Below are 17,587 nucleotides of genomic sequence, written 5' to 3'. Positions count from 1 at the left end.
ACCACACATTTTTTTTGAACTTTATAATGCCCATGAAAAGGTTTATAATGTTGGCATTTTATTACTGAACTCTTTATTGATGCCCCAAAAGCCTTCCTCGCCTTCCCAAAGCTGTAACTTTTCTTTTTTTTTGGAGAGAGAGAGAGAGTTCTATGTGTGTCGTGTTGCCTTCTATTTTTTATGGGAGTAAAGGGATGGTGAGTTCGGTTCAGGCCTAAATTCTTCTCGGGATTGGGTCCTTAGTTTTTACCCAATCCCACGAACCCCTTCCTTTTTCTCTCCTCATCTATAAATTGACCTACTATCCTCTTCACTTCCTCTAAGCCCACACAACCATAGCCTTAGGTCATGACTCCCCAACTTCCTCCTCTTCTAATCTTCTCTCTCTCCTCCCCCCTCCTCCCCCCCCCCCCCCCCCCCCCCCCCCTCTCCCCCTCTTCTCTCTAGATGGCCCTCTTTGTAGTCTTCCACAGCTTTCTTGAACTGCATCCATCCTTGTAAGGTAGGGGCTTCGAATTGCAGTTCAATAAAGCTGTGGGAAATTACAGAGAGAGACCAAAGAAGCTGAATTATATATTATTCTGAAGTTATGAAGTTTATCACTTCCACTGATCTCTTTAGAGGTAGTCTGTAACATGCTTACCCCCCTCTCCCTCGCCCCTTTTCCTTCAGATTCATGGTAGGGAGAATTCAAAGCAGTTGCAGCAATGAAATAATTATCAGATCTCGTTTCATCTTTTGTTCCACCAGTCCTTGGGTGGGGTATGCGTGCAGTTGTGGATGTTTTGTCTTGCTAGATAGATGGGAGCATCACTTTCATCATGAAAGAAAAGATGCCCTCATGATGAAACTTCAAATCAAATCTTTTTTCCTTGTTCCAAATTCTAATTATGCTTCTTATTTCTCATGCTTCTTGTGCAGTTGATGGGAATTTATTCATGGATTTCTCTTTTGGTAGAGTTTGTCTTCCATCAGTACTAGCGAGGTAAAGAAAAAAATCCAAGAATAGCCATACAATCACGTACTTGCAGCCTTGCACTGATCTCTTCTTTCTTTTTCTTTTTATCTTCTTTGTTTTGTGTGTGTGTGTGTGTGTAAAAAAAGAGTACTCACTGACATGGTTTCCTGTCGTTTTACACAGTTATAATGCTCGGACTATCCGATGGTTTTAACCATATGATGAAAGCTATCAAAGAGCAGTCTTGTGGAATATGGCACATCCATCTCTCTCTCAACAATGAAGCCAGATGAATCATTTCTCCACTCCCTTGTTTCTGATTCAGGAGAAGTACCTATTGGCATCCCCAAGCACAAAGAAAAAAAAAATTGCGCTACAGTTGTGTTTTGTAACCTATGTATTGAAGTCAAAATTTTGTGAATTCTAAATGCTACAATGTGTAACATGACCTAAAGGTATTCAAAATTTCACAAGGTTGAGCCCCATGTATTGAGACATTGTTTGGTGACTCAAAGTGTATGGAAGGTAGCTAAACAAGTTGAAATTACACAATGGTTAAGTTGAAGTACCATGCAGATTGATGATTGTTTTGGTTCAGAATGGGCTTTTGACAACAAAATCATCATGTAAAATGCACAGAATCTTTAAAGTGGCCAGCTCTCCCTTTGTATCATATCCTATTACAAACCCTTAAAAGATCGAAAGGTTGGTTACTTATGGTATTGAACTAAGAAAAGCAGAAAGCTTTCCAGGATCTATTGCCATGGCCACTATTGGAGAATCCTTTCACTCAAAGAACTACCGACAAACAGTGGGTCATTTTGAGATCTGCTTTCTTAGTATGTAGATGTTCATTTTAGTTTGAACTACTACACTTTGAAGAGCCATTAATCATGAGAATGGCACCTTGTTTCTTCCCCTAAAAAAAAAAGTCCCTAACCAACTAATTAAGTACTTCCCAAGAAAGAAAAAAAAACAAGCTAGGTACTTTGCATGCAATCGGTAAGGTTATGTTATTCATCAAGAGATACCGATCCCTATTGTATCGATATCACAATCTTTATAGAGAAGCAATATATAATGGAATGGAAAGTTACCTTGGAATTATATATGTAGAACTCGTAGCAGGCAAACAAACAAACATATGCATTTTCCTTTTCAAAGTATCACCAGTAAAGGAAAAGGCAAGGAGAGAGGATAGTAATGCACACTTGACTTTGTTTCATGAGAAAGATGGTTTTAAGGAGCTAGTAAAATAGTGGATCATAGATCTACACAAAAAAACAACTACTACAACTTACAAAAGTAACTTAACAACCAATTTTTATCCAGTTCTCTTCTAAAACATGTATTACTTTAGGAAGACAAATTTAGTACTCAAGCACTAAATTAGTTTTTTGTAGAGGAAGTTTCCTAATTTGAGTCTTGAACAACTGAATTAATGAGCCATGCTTTGTTAAAAGAGGACTTAAGAAAAAAGGCAAAAAATGAAAGCACAAGCTTTGCAATTATGGTTCTCCTTCTCAAACTAATAATTCTCTTTCTATTGTTGAGAGACCTTCTTTGCTCTGCCTCTTGGCATGTTTTTACCACATCTTCTTGATACTTGAAGTTGTGCTAATCCAAGCTTTATTCTCATCCAATCCGGTCCAACCCATTGACATCAGTAAGAAATGCAAGACTTGGCATGGCATAACTAGTTGTATTATTAAAAGGTTCCTCAAAGAAACATTGATTCCTAGAGAATGGACTCTTGGTTGTCATGGGTTCCTCCATGTGCTATAGAAATGACAAGCATATGCTCTGTGGTTTGATAAAAGAATACATGGTCGGTGACAATGATTTTAGGAATCTTGTATTAGGATCCATCATAAATATACAAGCAGCAAAATGCGTTGTTTTTCTTTTTGCTCCAAACAAAAAAAAAATACTTTACCATAGAGGTTGAGCGCATTAAACAAATTGACTAAACATTTTAGATGAAGAGAATATACCAACTTTTAAATGAAGAAATTCACAACAAGAATTAGGGCTAAAGCATTCAAATCGCGTTAATAATTTTTGTGATGCATCAACTTCATTTACTACAACATGTATCGAAATCTCCATCAAAATTGAAACATCTATGTATTTAAAATGTTTTGAGTAAAACTTGTTGCTCTTAACGAGGTACGTAAATACTGAATAAGTGGATCAAATATTGACCATAAAGATTGTCCGGATAGCTCTATAGGACTGGCTCGGACCGAGCTACCCAGCCTGAAAAAGGGCTGGATGTGCACGAGAACACCACTCAAATAGGCGTGGATTCACCACTAGAGAGGAGGCCAAGCATGTAACCACCATGCCCCTTGTCCCTCTCCTCCATGCATGGATTTGCCATGTATTTTTTACACTTGGGTGCCGGCAAAGACTTAAATAGTTTAGTGAACTCAGTGGGGAGTCCCAAACTCCTACTTTGTGGACCATAGGTTGAACCTAGCAGAAGGACTAGCATTACTGTAGCCACCCAACATGTCGACCTCCACCTCAGCCTTCATCAAGCATCCTTGAAACCTATCATTAATGACCTTTGCCATGCTATCCATAACTTAATTGTACTCTTGCTTCATCATCTACCTATTGAAACACCTAGATCTGACCCACCCAAGCTGCCAGACTGAGTTACTTGGCCAGTCATGTCCATTTACTCTCTCATATTTTTCCACCATTGGCTATAATCATCCCATAATTTTTTTGGTTATTTAGTTCAGTTTAGCATAAATGAAATCAGCCAAAAAGATGCTGAGTGGGGTGTCTACGCTTTAGTTCCTAAATTGAGGTGTAGAATGGTAACACTGTAGCTGAATTGGTGGCTAGTAGAGGTAAGTATCTTCATGCATAAACACCTGTATAAATATGTATGTATTTTATGTACAACTTTCTAGTATCATGTATCAATGATTTTGTTTTGCATGAGATGTGATTAGCATATTCTGAGGTTGCATAGGGTTCCAATAAATGTTGTCTGATAAGGATACTAGATTTATCTCACCTCTAGAAGAGCATGGGGACTAAATTAAATTCTAGTGTATCTTTTCACGTGCAAACTAATGAACAATCAAAAAGGACTATTCAAATCTTGGACGATATGTTGAGGTCCTGGGTCTTAGGCTTGGAAGGCTGATAGTCACTTGTCTTTGGTGAAGTTTGCCTACTACTAAGCTAGCATTCAAATGGCTTTTGTGGTGTTGTATTGTAGATAGTGCAGGTTCCTCATTTGCTGGGATGATGTTGCTGATAGATAATTGTTGGATCCTGAGTTATTGCAACAAACTATAGAAAAGGTTTAGCTAATCAGGGAGGGCTTTATACAGTACAAAACATGCAAAAAAGCTATACGATAATAGGAGGGTACTAGAAGAAGAGGATGAGCATGGAGTTTGAACTCTAATTCCATAACTGAGATCAATTCCTAGCCTTGTACTCTTTTATTTAGGTGTATGTAGCTTGGATTAGAGTTAAATTACAAAAGAACATGGGCAAGAGTTAGTTTTGAAGATAAAAAATTTTGAGATTAGAAAATTTGATAAATAATGCTTAATTTAGTTTGTTCTACTTTGTGGGGTCGCTGATTATAAGTGAGTTGGTTCTCTATTCTTATGAAGATAATTAGTTTTTATAATTATGCTAATTATTAAAATTAATTTAATTGGATATTTTAGGTGTACTTTTGAACTGGTTTGAAATCTTGATTAAGTTTTGCTGCTTGGTAGAGGTAAGAATCCCCTCTTATACTTGTATAGATGTATAATTTTTTATATGTGCATATCATCATAATATAGATGAACTTGATTTTGCATGGAATATAACAATATTGTGGACTTTAATATTATGCGCATGATGGGTATATTCAACTAATAAAATTAAGATTTTAATATTGTTAGCTCATACCATTTATTTGCCTTTCTTTTCACAGGCACAAGATGCTTAGTACTCGATTATGGTTTAGGGTTACTAGTGAGAAATGGAACAATTAGAGCATACCTAATATGAATTAAATGTTTGAATTCACATTGAACAACTTCTATTATCTATTAATGCTAGAATTATCTTACCTTGTTCCGAGATGATGATTATATTTTATATTCTTTATGGTGTTGTAAGATGTTGTTCGGATTTGTTAGCCTTGAATATTCCTTGGGATGAACCTTCTGAAATATGCGGCCGTATCACGTGCTAGCTCAAGTAGTGGGTTGGGGCGTGACAAAATTAAACTTTATATCAAAAGAAGCATCATGATATGTTTGGCTCTGGTGAAGCCTCCTAATAAATTGAGAGGGGGAGAAATCTGTGTTATCCCTTCTTACACAGAGGTGGAGCCTATAATTTTTAGGTTGGACTTTTGCTAACTTGATATAATGGCATATGCAAGAATTCAGTCATCTTAATCATTTACTTGAAATCCTTTTGAAGCGCACCTAGTGGATAAAGGAAATTCTTGGTGGCCTCATTTTCCTAAGTGGAGATCTATTTAAACTAGGAAGCAGAAGGAAAAAGGTTTGCTATTAGATTTGTTGAGCCTTGTCTGCTAATTAGTGCACATAACCATCATCTAAAGGCATTGTTGGGAAGGTATATATTTGAGCATCACCTACGCGAGACACCTTTGTGTTACACTGACTTGATCTCCATCATATGTTTGAAATTTTCTAAGATAACTAACCAAGAAGAACATTGAATGAGTGTGTGTGTGTGTGTGTGTGTGTGGGGGGGGGGGGGGGGGGGGGGGTGAAGAAGGAAATTGTAGTCCTATTTCTGGAGATGTCAAATAGCTCGGCTGGATTTTTCTCTGAGAAGTTTTTTTTTAGGGAAAAAAAAATCCTCGACCTACTATATTGTGCTTGCTCTACATATAGTTGTGGTTTAGCCTCTAGAAATTTATTTATATTGGTTATTATAGAAAAGAAAGAGATTATTTCGCTATATTTGAGTTTTATTTAAATGTGAAGATTCAGAATTCAGCTTTGTCTTTCGACTACATAGCAGTTGCACATTTTTATTGCTTTAAATAAATTGATGGGCTGAACAATTGAATGCCCCAAAGATTTATTTGGATTCCTTGTTGGGGACAATATTGATTAATCACACATTAGGTAATCATAATATTATTTAAAACATTAAATTTAAAATATTTTATTACACATAGTAATTCCTTAGAGCGTTGGCCTTTCGCTTCTATGTCTCACCTGTAATATTTGAAAATGGGCTTGGCGTCGCCCCAACTTAAACCGAGACTTTAATGGAGGAATTCTGATGGACCTAGATTTGGCCCAACCCTTGGCGGCCTAACAAGATGAGTTTGGTATTACTATTGCCTTCTTGTGAGAAGGTTATACACTCATAAATATCTTGTTGCATATCTTGATGAGTGGGTATTCTATCCTCCTATCTACATTTTAATGCATGGAACTCTCATTTTGACACCAATATTCCTTTCCAATGCTAAAGATAAAGTAGTTCTATATTTGTTCACCTAAAAGAAAATACTATTATTTTTGCATCTTACACCTTATGCCCCTCTTACTTATGCTTTCATTACCTTCTATAGTTTGCTTACAACCTAAAAATAAGGAAACATGAACTTTAAATGTACCAAGTGCATAGAAAATTGCAATTTTTCAAATTGGAGTTTCCTTTTACTTATGTCAAACTCCAAAATATGGTCTCCTTCACTTTAGCTTAAAGAACACCTATATGTACTACTTCATGTAAATACTTGATAATTTTGTTCACGTATGCCCTTCTTTTCGAAAAAATGCTGGCGCAAAGGAAATCTAGTTATTAAGATAATTAAATAGAATAAATATAAGTGAACACTCTAATCAAAGTCAGAGTAAGATGATTGAGAGAGAGAGAGAGAAATATATAATATAATAGGTTTCGTTATCCATATAAAATGTAATACTCTTTAATTTTCTGTGAGGTGCTCCTTTAATCTATCTCTTATCTCTTCACCAAGAACTTCACACTCTCCATCAGCTCTAAAATTAAACTATTTTTTGTTGAAAATATTTGATTTTCTTTCTAACCTAATACTCCAACAAATAAGCACTGTATCTACAATTTTCTTGATACTAGCTTTCCTCCAATCTATATATAGAAGTAAGAAAGAAGAGGGGAGAAAGTATACCTTGAGCTTATGTTGAAAATTTTCTCCATATATCTTTCACAAACTTGTACTCTATAGCTTACGCAACTGAAATGCTATCATGTTCCTCTTCTCAAGCTTCTTAACAATTGAGATTATGCTAGAGACCGTTGGTCAAGAAAAGATAAGAGCTTTTGATCATAGAGTACCGAACTTAATAACTAGTAGGGGACATGTTTAAATTGTAGAGAACTGCAATTGCAGCCTCCCATGTGCGTTACACCTAGCAATATGACAAAACCATGTGGAGGGGCCAACATCATGCATAAATAGAAAATTGTATGCTATGCTCAAATAGGATGCAAGGGCGATACTAGGCACCATATATGATTCAATAATCATAACAAAAACAAGTTAAATCATTTGCAAATTGCGTCCAATTTTACAAGGATAAACCATCTATATATTATGTAGCAATCATAATAAAAATAATTTAAATCATCATTTGCAATACAAATTGCATCCAATTAATTTTACAATTTTTTGAGGAAAATATCCAATTATAATATGGTCAAGCAATATTTTTCAAGACCAATTTAACTCCCTAAAGAGTCTGCACTATATAGTTTTGTTGGTCTCTCTCTCTCTCTCTCAATTAAATGATCTTCTATCCTCTACTTTAAAAATGTCTAATTTATGTTAAAAAATGTTCAATTTATGTTTTTCTTCCTTGTTTTTTTCTTGGTAATTAAAGTGGTATATGTTAATGATTATAACATTTTTCCCCTACTTGATATTTGATTAAAAGCTAAGGAAGTTATCATCATGGTTCTGCAGTTGGCTAGCCAAGTCAATTTTCACCTTTTGTTTTTTTGTGGCAGCACTTGGATTTGCATTGTCGATAACTCCTAAGTTCTTAGATTTCTATGCATGGTTACATGCTAAAACGAGCTACAACATGTTCTTATGGATTGTGTTCATGTCACACCAGGCCAAACCAAATCCCTCCAACCCACTCCTCTCTCTAGTAGAGAGAGTCTCTACAACACTCGCACATGCACACACACAGGCCCAATACCTGATTTCACAGCCAATTGAATGAACCGGACCAATGTTGACTGAACCGGACCAGCTCTTATGGAGCATTTAATCCTTTTCAAGATAAAAAGGCATCCTTGCATTGGTAGGTTAAAATGGCAGGAACCTCTGATTCCAAGGTTGATCCACAGCCATCTTTAACCAGTATTAACCTTGAAGCAATTAAAGAAATTTAACTCCTCCTGGACTTCCAGCACCTGTCATGAGAAAATGGAGACAAAGCTTTCTAAAAGAAAAAGGTGAAATGTATGTGAGATAAGCTGCCTTCTCTCTTTGCTTGTGAATAAAGGTGAAGTCATGAGATTTGGAATTGGCCAATCCCAAATCCCAAGCCTTCAGAACGTCGCTCTTCTTTCCTTTTCTTAATTAAAGATTGTATCCCCTTGGATGCAAGGAAGATACAAGAGTATAGTTGTGTGAAAGAAAGCTCAATTGAATTATAAGATATGCATCTCAATCTCAGCCTATTAAGAAGCTCACACGCGTAGATCCATGCTAAAACCTAGTTTGAGCATTATGAAAGAAAGTTTGTGTATGTGTGAGCGTGCGTGTAATTATTCTCTTTGAAAAACAATAGTAACATAAAAAAAGTGTAAGGCAATTTGATTGTTTAATGAAAAAAAAACAGAAGAAAAAGAAAATATCAAGTTAAAAAAATGAAGACCTGATTATGCTCAAAAAGAACATTAAAGCATTAGTTGGCTCTTAGGCTCCATTTTGTTTGCAAGCCATATCTACAATCTTCTCGTGATGAGCTTTTTAATTTCCCTGAAATGTCCCTGAAAAATTCTAGAAAAATCAATGGCAACTAGAAACAGTATAAATTGAGATCAAATTTTGTCACCAGTAGATTACTTTACAAAATTGCATGAATATGTTAAGACAATTAATGAGGCCAGAATGAGCCTATTTTGGCTTCATTAATAAAGATAAAAAATAAGAGGCTATAATTCGAAGTGGGTGCTCCAAAGTTAACAAGCCAAAAGTATTATATGAGCCCTTAGTCCACTCAAAGCATCACCCTCTGAGATCACCAAGGGTTTTCTTGCAGGGGGAGGGGGAGGGGGAGGGGGAGGGAGGGAGGGAGGGAGGAGGGGGGGGGAGGGAGAGGGAGAGAGAGAGAGAGAGGGAGAGAGAGAGAGGAAAATCAACAAGGGTTACTCAAAATACAAGGAAAAATAAATAACATACCCATCAAGGTTTCCTAGCTTCCAAAGATATGAGACAGCTACTTAATTTCCTCAGATGGAACTGCTTAAGAGAGCACCGAAATGCAAAGAAGTCCTGATCTGCCATCACTTCCCACAGCTTTCTTGACCCTCTTCTTGTCCTCCTCTTTCTCTCTGGTGAGGAAAGCTCAAGAGAAGTTCAAGAAAGCTGTGGAAAGGCATGACATGGACTTGGAAGGAGGCCACTCCACTACTGTCCCGCTCCTCATGTTCTCCAATCTCCATTCTTATATAAGGAGCTGGAGACTTCTAACACATGTACATCATGTGAAAGCTGTGCTAATGTCCATTTATGCTGTAAAAAAAAATATGGGAGTAAAAAATGGCATTTACCTACAATGTGACACAAAAAATCATATGAGGTCAAAAAAAATACGGTTAAACACTTAAAGAGAGGAGCAGAGGGGTGGAATGAAGCGTATAGCTCTCTCAGAACTCTCTCTTGGACCACTCCTACCCCATCATTGGCCTTCCGCTGTCGTCTACATGCTTTACAGACAAAAACGAGAGAGAGAGATAGAGAGAGGATGGGGGGTACTGCAGAAGAGATGGAGAGTAATATGAGCTAAGTTTGTGGTAATTTATCTGGGGAACTGTCTCACTATGGTAATGGTCTAACCAGTACTTGTATTAGGGTGAGGCCAAGGTGAAACCATATGTCAATATATATCGTTTGCAAGCTTGACACCTACCTGAATACCCTGGGGACACTGCTCAAACTCAAACCTAATTGGACTTGTGCAAAAACTAAACCCAGTTGTCCAAGCCCTGACATCCTTGAGCCATGATGCCTTGCATGTGAAACTCTGGACATATGTCATCCTTCGCATTAGGTTATATCTGAGCGATCCATGGTTCTGTATGACTGCATGCTATCCATTCAGACTAGGCTTACTTTTCCGAAAATAATTATATTTGGCTTAGGTCAGATAGAGTCTGTCTCTTTATTGCACCTACGATTTAAACTGTGACGAGCCTGTCACAACTCACAAGAGCTTGTGAACAATAGTACTATAGGCTCTATCAAGGGTGCCAACTTTGAGTTGGTAAACTCTCTTTTTATTGTGGATAGAAGAGACTTGAATTCAAGTTCCACCCTTGCTATAATTTATATTATCATGACACTGTATCTTTGACAAATCATACTACTCGCACTCAAACAACTTCAAACTATGTAAACTTTACTTATTACATAGTTTTCGTTGGTTAACGCAGGTAGTGATCAAATATCTACCCCAGAGAGCGAGAGACAGAGACACAGAGAGAGAGAGAGAGAGAGAGAGCACGGCATGTGTAGCCCACCCATTCCCACGGTCAGATGCTCGCATGTGATGACGGAAAAGGTTTGTTTATTGGAATTAAAGGGGATGGGTGAGTTTATGGTCCCCAAGCTGAGGGCTGTCCCCCTGCCAATTACATCACTTCAATTGGGAGATGGGGTTGTGCTTCTTTCCCTCCCTAGGGGTAGTGCTGAGGGCAACGGGTTTCCGACCGGCCCTGATCGACCAAACTGTAGCCGGACCGAAAGTGGTGGTCCTCAATCTTGACCAATGGGGTGATGTAACAAGAGCTTCGGTACACCACCAGCTTGCCTGGATGTGCCCACAAATATCTATGGGGCTTGTCACGGCCCAATCATGAGAGATGATGGATGGCCAAGGATCGTGTACATGTTGATCTTGTACTCTGGAAAGAGCGATGCATGTACATCGCTCTGGCATGTTAAATGGATCAAAAATAGATCCCGCATCAAGATGCCTAAATTGACACATGAGAATACGTATCTGGCTTGGTGCACGCTATATATTGATCGGATAAGAGAAGAAAGGAGACGATCTTTGTAATTCTGATTGATGAAAAATTCACTTGTTTACAATGGTATGTACATGGTGTATATATAGGTATAACTATAATAGACTTTGAGTATGATAACAACACTAGTAATATTGCAGGTTGCTTACATTAACACACACTATGGTGGATTATGAAATACGGAATGATAGTCATGCCCTATTTGTTTTGGCAACTTTTGAAGTCATGATGCTTTTTATAATGATTCAGAATCTCATCCAAAAAGGATAGCCAGAAGGTATCATTTAAGTTTCTCAATCCTGTATAAGTATCTAAAATCTTCTCGGCAAATAACTGATGCAAAACTAGACATAGATCTGCATGAATCCTAATATAGTTCTCCTGTCTAAGCTCTGGCATTCTTACTAGGTTAAGGATCTAAATTCGATGCAGGATCTCATTCAAAAAAGATAGCTGGAAGGTATCACTTGGGTTGCTAAGTCCTTAATAAGTGCCTAAATTTTTTTGGCGAATAATTGATGTGGGACTAAACATACGTCCGAACAGATCCTCACACCTTTATTTTAAATAACTAAAATCTGTAGTCATGCGGTATGCATGGGTGCGGACGAACAGTTCTTGAGTGAAATTTCACATATCGTGATATATTGCCTTAATTTACTATAAAGTAATGCTATATATGGCCTCTCTTTATGTACAGAAGAATGGTTCCCTTGCCCCATGGTGCTGGATCAGCCGTAGTCCAAATGCATACATGTCATGAAAATTTAGTTGTTAAATTGAGACTAGATGAAGGAAAGTGGATATTTGGGAAACATATTTAGAGATGCAAGCCTTATAAGGTTTCTCAAAGTTAACAAAATGGATGTGTTACCTTCTATAAAAGATACTAGCTACTAAGCTTCAAAATGTGTCAGTTTAACACTGTCAAAGAAATGAAAACTAGATTTGATGCAAACCTTGTCTTGTATGATTCATTTACTTAATGAATTGTTAATAGGCTTTCCGTCTTTCTTACAGAAGAAGGAAGACTTATCAAACTCATGTCCTAATTAGACTATGATTTTTCAACCATATGTACCCCTAAAAAGTAGATATGGAAGTCTAATTCCTTTCATCCTCCTCCCATCTTTCTTAACAAGAGAAAGCAGCCTCCGTTTCTCTTGCTTCTATCCTCCTCCTCTAGTTTCAATAATTGCTTATGTTGATCCTTGGAGTGGACAGGTGCAGCCTTCCAGAAGATCAACTCTATTGGTTGTTGAATTTCAAAACAAGTTTAAGTTTACCGGCCCGCAAAAATTCATGCTCATGACAAAGAAAAATCCACTTTTGTGTAGCCATGATTTATTATCCCGAAGAGCATACAGTTAACTAAATATGATTAGATCGAAGAAAATTTTGGAAAGGGGGCTTGGATTGGTGTATGATTGCAACTTGATATTATAACTTATATTGTTAAGGGAGGAACCCAAATAGGGACTGCACCATTGCTCAAATTAGAAATGTTTTCATCGCTATTCAGAGACAAAAATATCTTCATTTGTTAATTTATTCCTCAATTTCTAAATTTTTGCAGGAGTATCTAAAGTTATACTATAGATCTCTGTCGTCTAGTTATTTGTAGTTGAACTGTATAGTTACAGAAAGTTCTACTAATTTACAAAAAGTTATGAACTGCTCAAAATATCTATCATGTCACTGCAAAACTAAATAATTGGAGACATTTTGCATATCAGCCCCTATGTTCTTCTTTTTCTTTTGCATTCTAATACGCCAGAATTCTTTTAAATTTACATATCAGTGCCTGTGAATATACATTCCAATGCACAACATGTCAACCAGTTTAAATTAACAATATCTAAGACGAAAATTCCTCTTCATTCCTGTGGCGAAGCATCTCCATCTGCTTAGAAGTTGAAGCTTCATATATTGAGTTGAGTAATTGTGAACATTCTTCTTTTAGATGCAAATCATCAGCAGTTTCATCTTTGCTTCCTCATGTAACGCTCATATGTAGATAGAAATGAAGAGGGCGACCGTTGGGAGTTCTTTAGAGGCAAAGAGGGATAGAAACCACAGTCTACAAGAGATTCTATGGCATGCATATGGACGTTAAACTTTAACTGAGATTGTCTCATGTATCATCCATTCACCTTATGATCCTTTTGCTCAACAATTCCATAAATTTTAAGTGACCAACAATATCTATGGAGTCCACTACTATCCAGTTCACACCACTCTTCATCACCCTGATCACTCCTCTTCACTCTAGCTAGAAGTAGATTTGCTTCAAGAAAATTCCGCGCAAAGTTCGATCCTAGCTGAGAGGATTCATGAGCTCTTCCAACCGCCGGTGGGAACAAGAGTAAGCAACCAAAAGTTTCCACACTGAATGCATCTGGTGAACAGTAAACATGCCGCTGCGAGAAGTCAATGAGGTAGCTAGGACGGGGCCGGCAAGCGGCACGTGCGAGTGGAGCCGGCCACGGCCTCTCTTGGACTGAACCAGGGTAAAGAGGGGAGAGGAGAGAGTGGGGGGTGGAAAGGCCATTCACTTGTGGCTTCTTCTAGGGTTCGGCCCCAGGGGTTGCAACGGCCAGTGCCAACGTAGCATACAGAGAGGCAAATAAGGACGTAAGGGGAGGAATAAAGTTATCCCAACCAGATGTGCTACGCGGCACCACTCAGCGTCGAAGCTGCAAGTATTGTCGACATGGCACCACATGAGCGAGGAACCCATCCAATGCCATGCTGCCACGATGGACTGGGGGCTTGTGGGTGAGGTGGTGGGGACGAGTGGGACTAGTGGTGGGGAATACGAGAGCGTGGGTGGTAGCGTCACGGGGGAGTACGGGGGTGGTGGGGTTGGTTGGGGGTTGGCTGCTTGCGTTTGGGCTCGTACTTATGGGCCCCCTAAACAGGCTGTGCTGAGAAGTGGGCGGCGCTGTTTGTTGGATCTTATCTTTTGTGCGTGCTCTGATGCTTGTGGTCTGGTACTTATTACCAGGTGGGATTAAGCATTTGGTAGTATGCATATCCTTTTTCATCTCCTAGTAGATCTTGGCAGGGGTTTGGTATCTGCAATGTGTTACAGGGTTAGGACCTTTTAGGTGAAAGACAAAGATGCCAGAAAAAAGTATTATATAAAAAGTAATTTGTTTTGTTAATGCCTATTATTATGAAGGTGTTGGATTTACATCTGACTATCGAATTAGAACGTAATAGATAGGAATGCGGTGAGCCAAGCCCAGGCTACGCGTAAAGACCTATGCAGGCATGTATTTAATTCTATATTGGTTATGTGTTGGATGGATCTTGGGTATCTCTGGCTAGCTTTTTTTTTATATGAGAACCTAGATCACTACAAATAATTTCAAAGCAAACTTAGCGTGTAGCCCACGTGGACTAGAGGACACTGTAGTATAAGTCCATTTAGGTTGACCACAAGCTGATCATGGTGCTTTTGATTGGATTTGTGGCATTTATGATTGGATTGGAATGGATTTGGATCCTTAGCTGGGTAAGGATATTAGGACTTAAATAGAAAAAGTGTGTGAGAACCTATGTGGGTTTGTGCTTAGTTTTATATCGATTATGTATTGGGTAAATCGTGGATACTTATACAGGACCAAGTGAACCCAAATATTATCTTCTTACTTTTTTGGGGGGATAAAGTTTTAAGTTGGTGCACAGATTGTTCATAGAGCAGGCTTGATAAGAATACTTGACTGTTGAAGATATAGTTGGCAAGTTAATCTATTAACAATTACCATAAATTAAACTCTAATATTTTTTTGAAGAAAGAAAATAATTCCAATTCAAAGTACCGACCAGGTGATTTGATAAAGCATTTTACCTTGGTAGAACCTCGCCCAAATTCAGTTAGGCTTCCAACCACATAGTTTTTTTTTTCTTTTTCTTGAAAAAATATATTATGTATGGATTTGAACATTTCTAGAATCTAATTCTACATAGAAATCTAAGCTCAATGGACATGAAAGATACATAATCCTCTTACCGTATCCATAAACCCTCCAATATAGAGGTAATTAGAATTGAATTCAAATCTTTAATAAAATCACTGAAAAAAGGGGGAACTTTGTGAACAAGCTAAACAGTCTATCTTAGTGCGTCCAAACGAATGAAAAGGTGAAACTAGTGGTGGCATTCACATAGTACTACTGGATTGATACCAAACCAAAGAAAAGCTTGAGAAGGTGAAAGAGATGAGACAAAAAGATAAATTATGAAAAAGGACATATATAGTGAATAACACAACTGTTTTACAATTACTTTTCACTCTCGTTTTTCCAAGATTATGACTGCGAATATAAGATATATGTAAGTAACATTTTTATTTTACTTGGAGAAAATTATAGCATGTTAGAAGCTATCTACTATCACTTCACTCCAGAAGATTCCAGCCATATACTTCTCTTACAATGGTAAAAAAAAAAAAATTAAAAAATAAAGGCTATAAAGGAGAGAGAAATTATACCCTACACCATATGCCCCATGCATGCAACCAATCATAACTGGTTATTTCTGTAGCGATACATTAAAATGTATGCTTGATGGATAGGGCCCACAGAAATTAATAGCTTTGATTGGTTGCATGCTCAACCGGTGCATACAGTATAGTGTATAATTTCTGACAAAGGAGGGCTATAAGGATGAGACATTGCCAACGTTAATAGCCGTGACGAGTGCATGCACAGCCTTCTCCTGCTTGCCTGGAAAAGCTTAACCGTGTCCAGAGAAAGAAGACACGCGGAGAAGGGTCCACTAATTTTCACCGAAGGTACTACCACATGGGGATTATAATTAAACCCCCTCCTTTTCGGCCACTATTTAGCCATGCCACAATACGAGATCCCGGATCCGGTTACCTCCCTCTTCTCCCACCCTCTATAATGCCTTCCTCTTCTTATCTTCTGTTTCTTCTTCTCTTTCATCCATGCATGGGAGCAAGAAGCTGCAGCACGAGCCTCTTCATCCCTTTCCACAGCTTTCTTGAACTTTTTTCTCTGCCAAGGTGAGCTTAATTGAGAAAGAAAGTTCAGGAATGCTGTGGGAATGCATGGAGAGGCTGGAAGAATTTGGGCACCAACCCAAATGGTAAAGGATTCTTTGTTATGTGCTTAGCCCTTTGTTATTTTGTTTTCCCTTTCTTACAGTGGAACTCTGGAAGATGATTACCTCTTTATTTTTATAGCATGCAGGTAAGCTTCCTTAGGTGTGCTGCATGGTTGGGATATGGCTAAGTTGTCTCTAATTCAAAAGTATGTTGCATAGAAGAGTCACTCAGACAGTTTGCAGCTTTTTAATTAATTGGTCCATTTATGACATGTTATATATGCATGTGTTGTGGTTCAAAAGAGCTAACAGAGAAGCCCAATGATGGCTAAATGAATTTTTAAATTTTTCATATACGATATCATTATTATTCTAGATTTCATTGGATTCTGTATGTCTTGGCAACAGGAAGTGTTCAAGGTGAATTTGAGTAAGAACTATGCTGACATGACGCTGGCATGAGATGTCATGATTTTTTTTGTTTGTTTGTTTGGTAGAATGGGAGGCCATAGCCTAAAAATCTAGGGAAAAAAAGGTATATTGTAATCTATCAGCTTGTTACAAAAGAGATAAATGGGGATGAGCTGTTTGGAAGAAAGATAGTCCAGATTAACTCCACTGCCATATAAATGGGTTTGCTTTCCTATATGTGCGTGTGATGCCGGGAAGAATTCCACCTCTGCTTTCATGCTCATTATTTTCTGAAGAAGTGGATTAGAATCATGCACAAATGAATTCGGATTTTCGTCCATCGAATTACCGTTCCTGGATGTCATGATTTGAAATTACACAAATAATTTAACTATAATCTTGTGCAGAAGACTATTTTTCAAGATAATTTTTTGGAATTTAATTTGGGAACCTAGATCATGTTAATCTATCTATCTATTTATTTGGCTCTACACATAGATTTACCAAAATTAAAATTTGTGATGTTAAAATAATGCCAAACATGTGATAGTCGCTTCCATATTGTATAGCACTCGCTTCATGTGAAAGCACCCGCATCATTTGATGCTATAATGTGATCTACTTTTTTCTACAATGTGATCTATTTTTTTTATTTTTTTATCGTCAAGGATCCTAGATGTTGTGAGACTTGTCTTACTTTAATCATGGAATTTCCATGCAATTTTTCTCTATAGAACATATCGATCCTATAGCAATAATTTACTAAATGCTGCAACTTATAGAGATTCGCTGGATGCAGTGGTGTTCCTTTTAAATAGTTCAATTTGGGTTGTGTTCAACTTGAAATCAACCAGTCCAACCTACTTATTTGGT

At 37.6% G+C, this 17,587-nt stretch overlaps 3 long non-coding RNA genes across 3 annotated transcripts; 2 read left to right on the top strand and 1 right to left on the bottom strand.

Annotated features, from left to right (window-relative positions):
* The first annotated feature begins 424 nt into the window (after window positions 1-424).
* On the top strand, window positions 425-1,523 carry LOC103719534 (uncharacterized). The gene is made up of 2 exons (XR_605998.5): window positions 425-985; window positions 1,142-1,523. It is a non-coding gene; the product is annotated as an uncharacterized LOC103719534 (long non-coding RNA).
* Window positions 1,524-7,950: 6,427 nt separating this feature from the next.
* LOC103719533 (uncharacterized) lies at window positions 7,951-10,086 on the bottom strand. Its single transcript, XR_005513886.3, has 2 exons — window positions 9,378-10,086; window positions 7,951-8,965 (listed from the first exon to the last, which is right to left on the bottom strand). It is a non-coding gene; the product is annotated as an uncharacterized LOC103719533 (long non-coding RNA).
* Window positions 10,087-15,970: 5,884 nt separating this feature from the next.
* Window positions 15,971-16,678, top strand: LOC103719532 (uncharacterized). Its single transcript, XR_605996.4, has 2 exons — window positions 15,971-16,345; window positions 16,443-16,678. It is a non-coding gene; the product is annotated as an uncharacterized LOC103719532 (long non-coding RNA).
* Window positions 16,679-17,587: the final 909 nt, after the last annotated feature.

The sequence above is a fragment of the Phoenix dactylifera genome, chromosome 2 (genome assembly GCF_051530095.1).
Source record: "Phoenix dactylifera cultivar Ajwa chromosome 2, Ajwa_hap1_PhDact_Kaust_v1.1, whole genome shotgun sequence".
NCBI lineage: Eukaryota > Viridiplantae > Streptophyta > Magnoliopsida > Arecales > Arecaceae > Phoenix > Phoenix dactylifera.
This window is presented reverse-complemented; position numbering and strand designations above follow the sequence as displayed.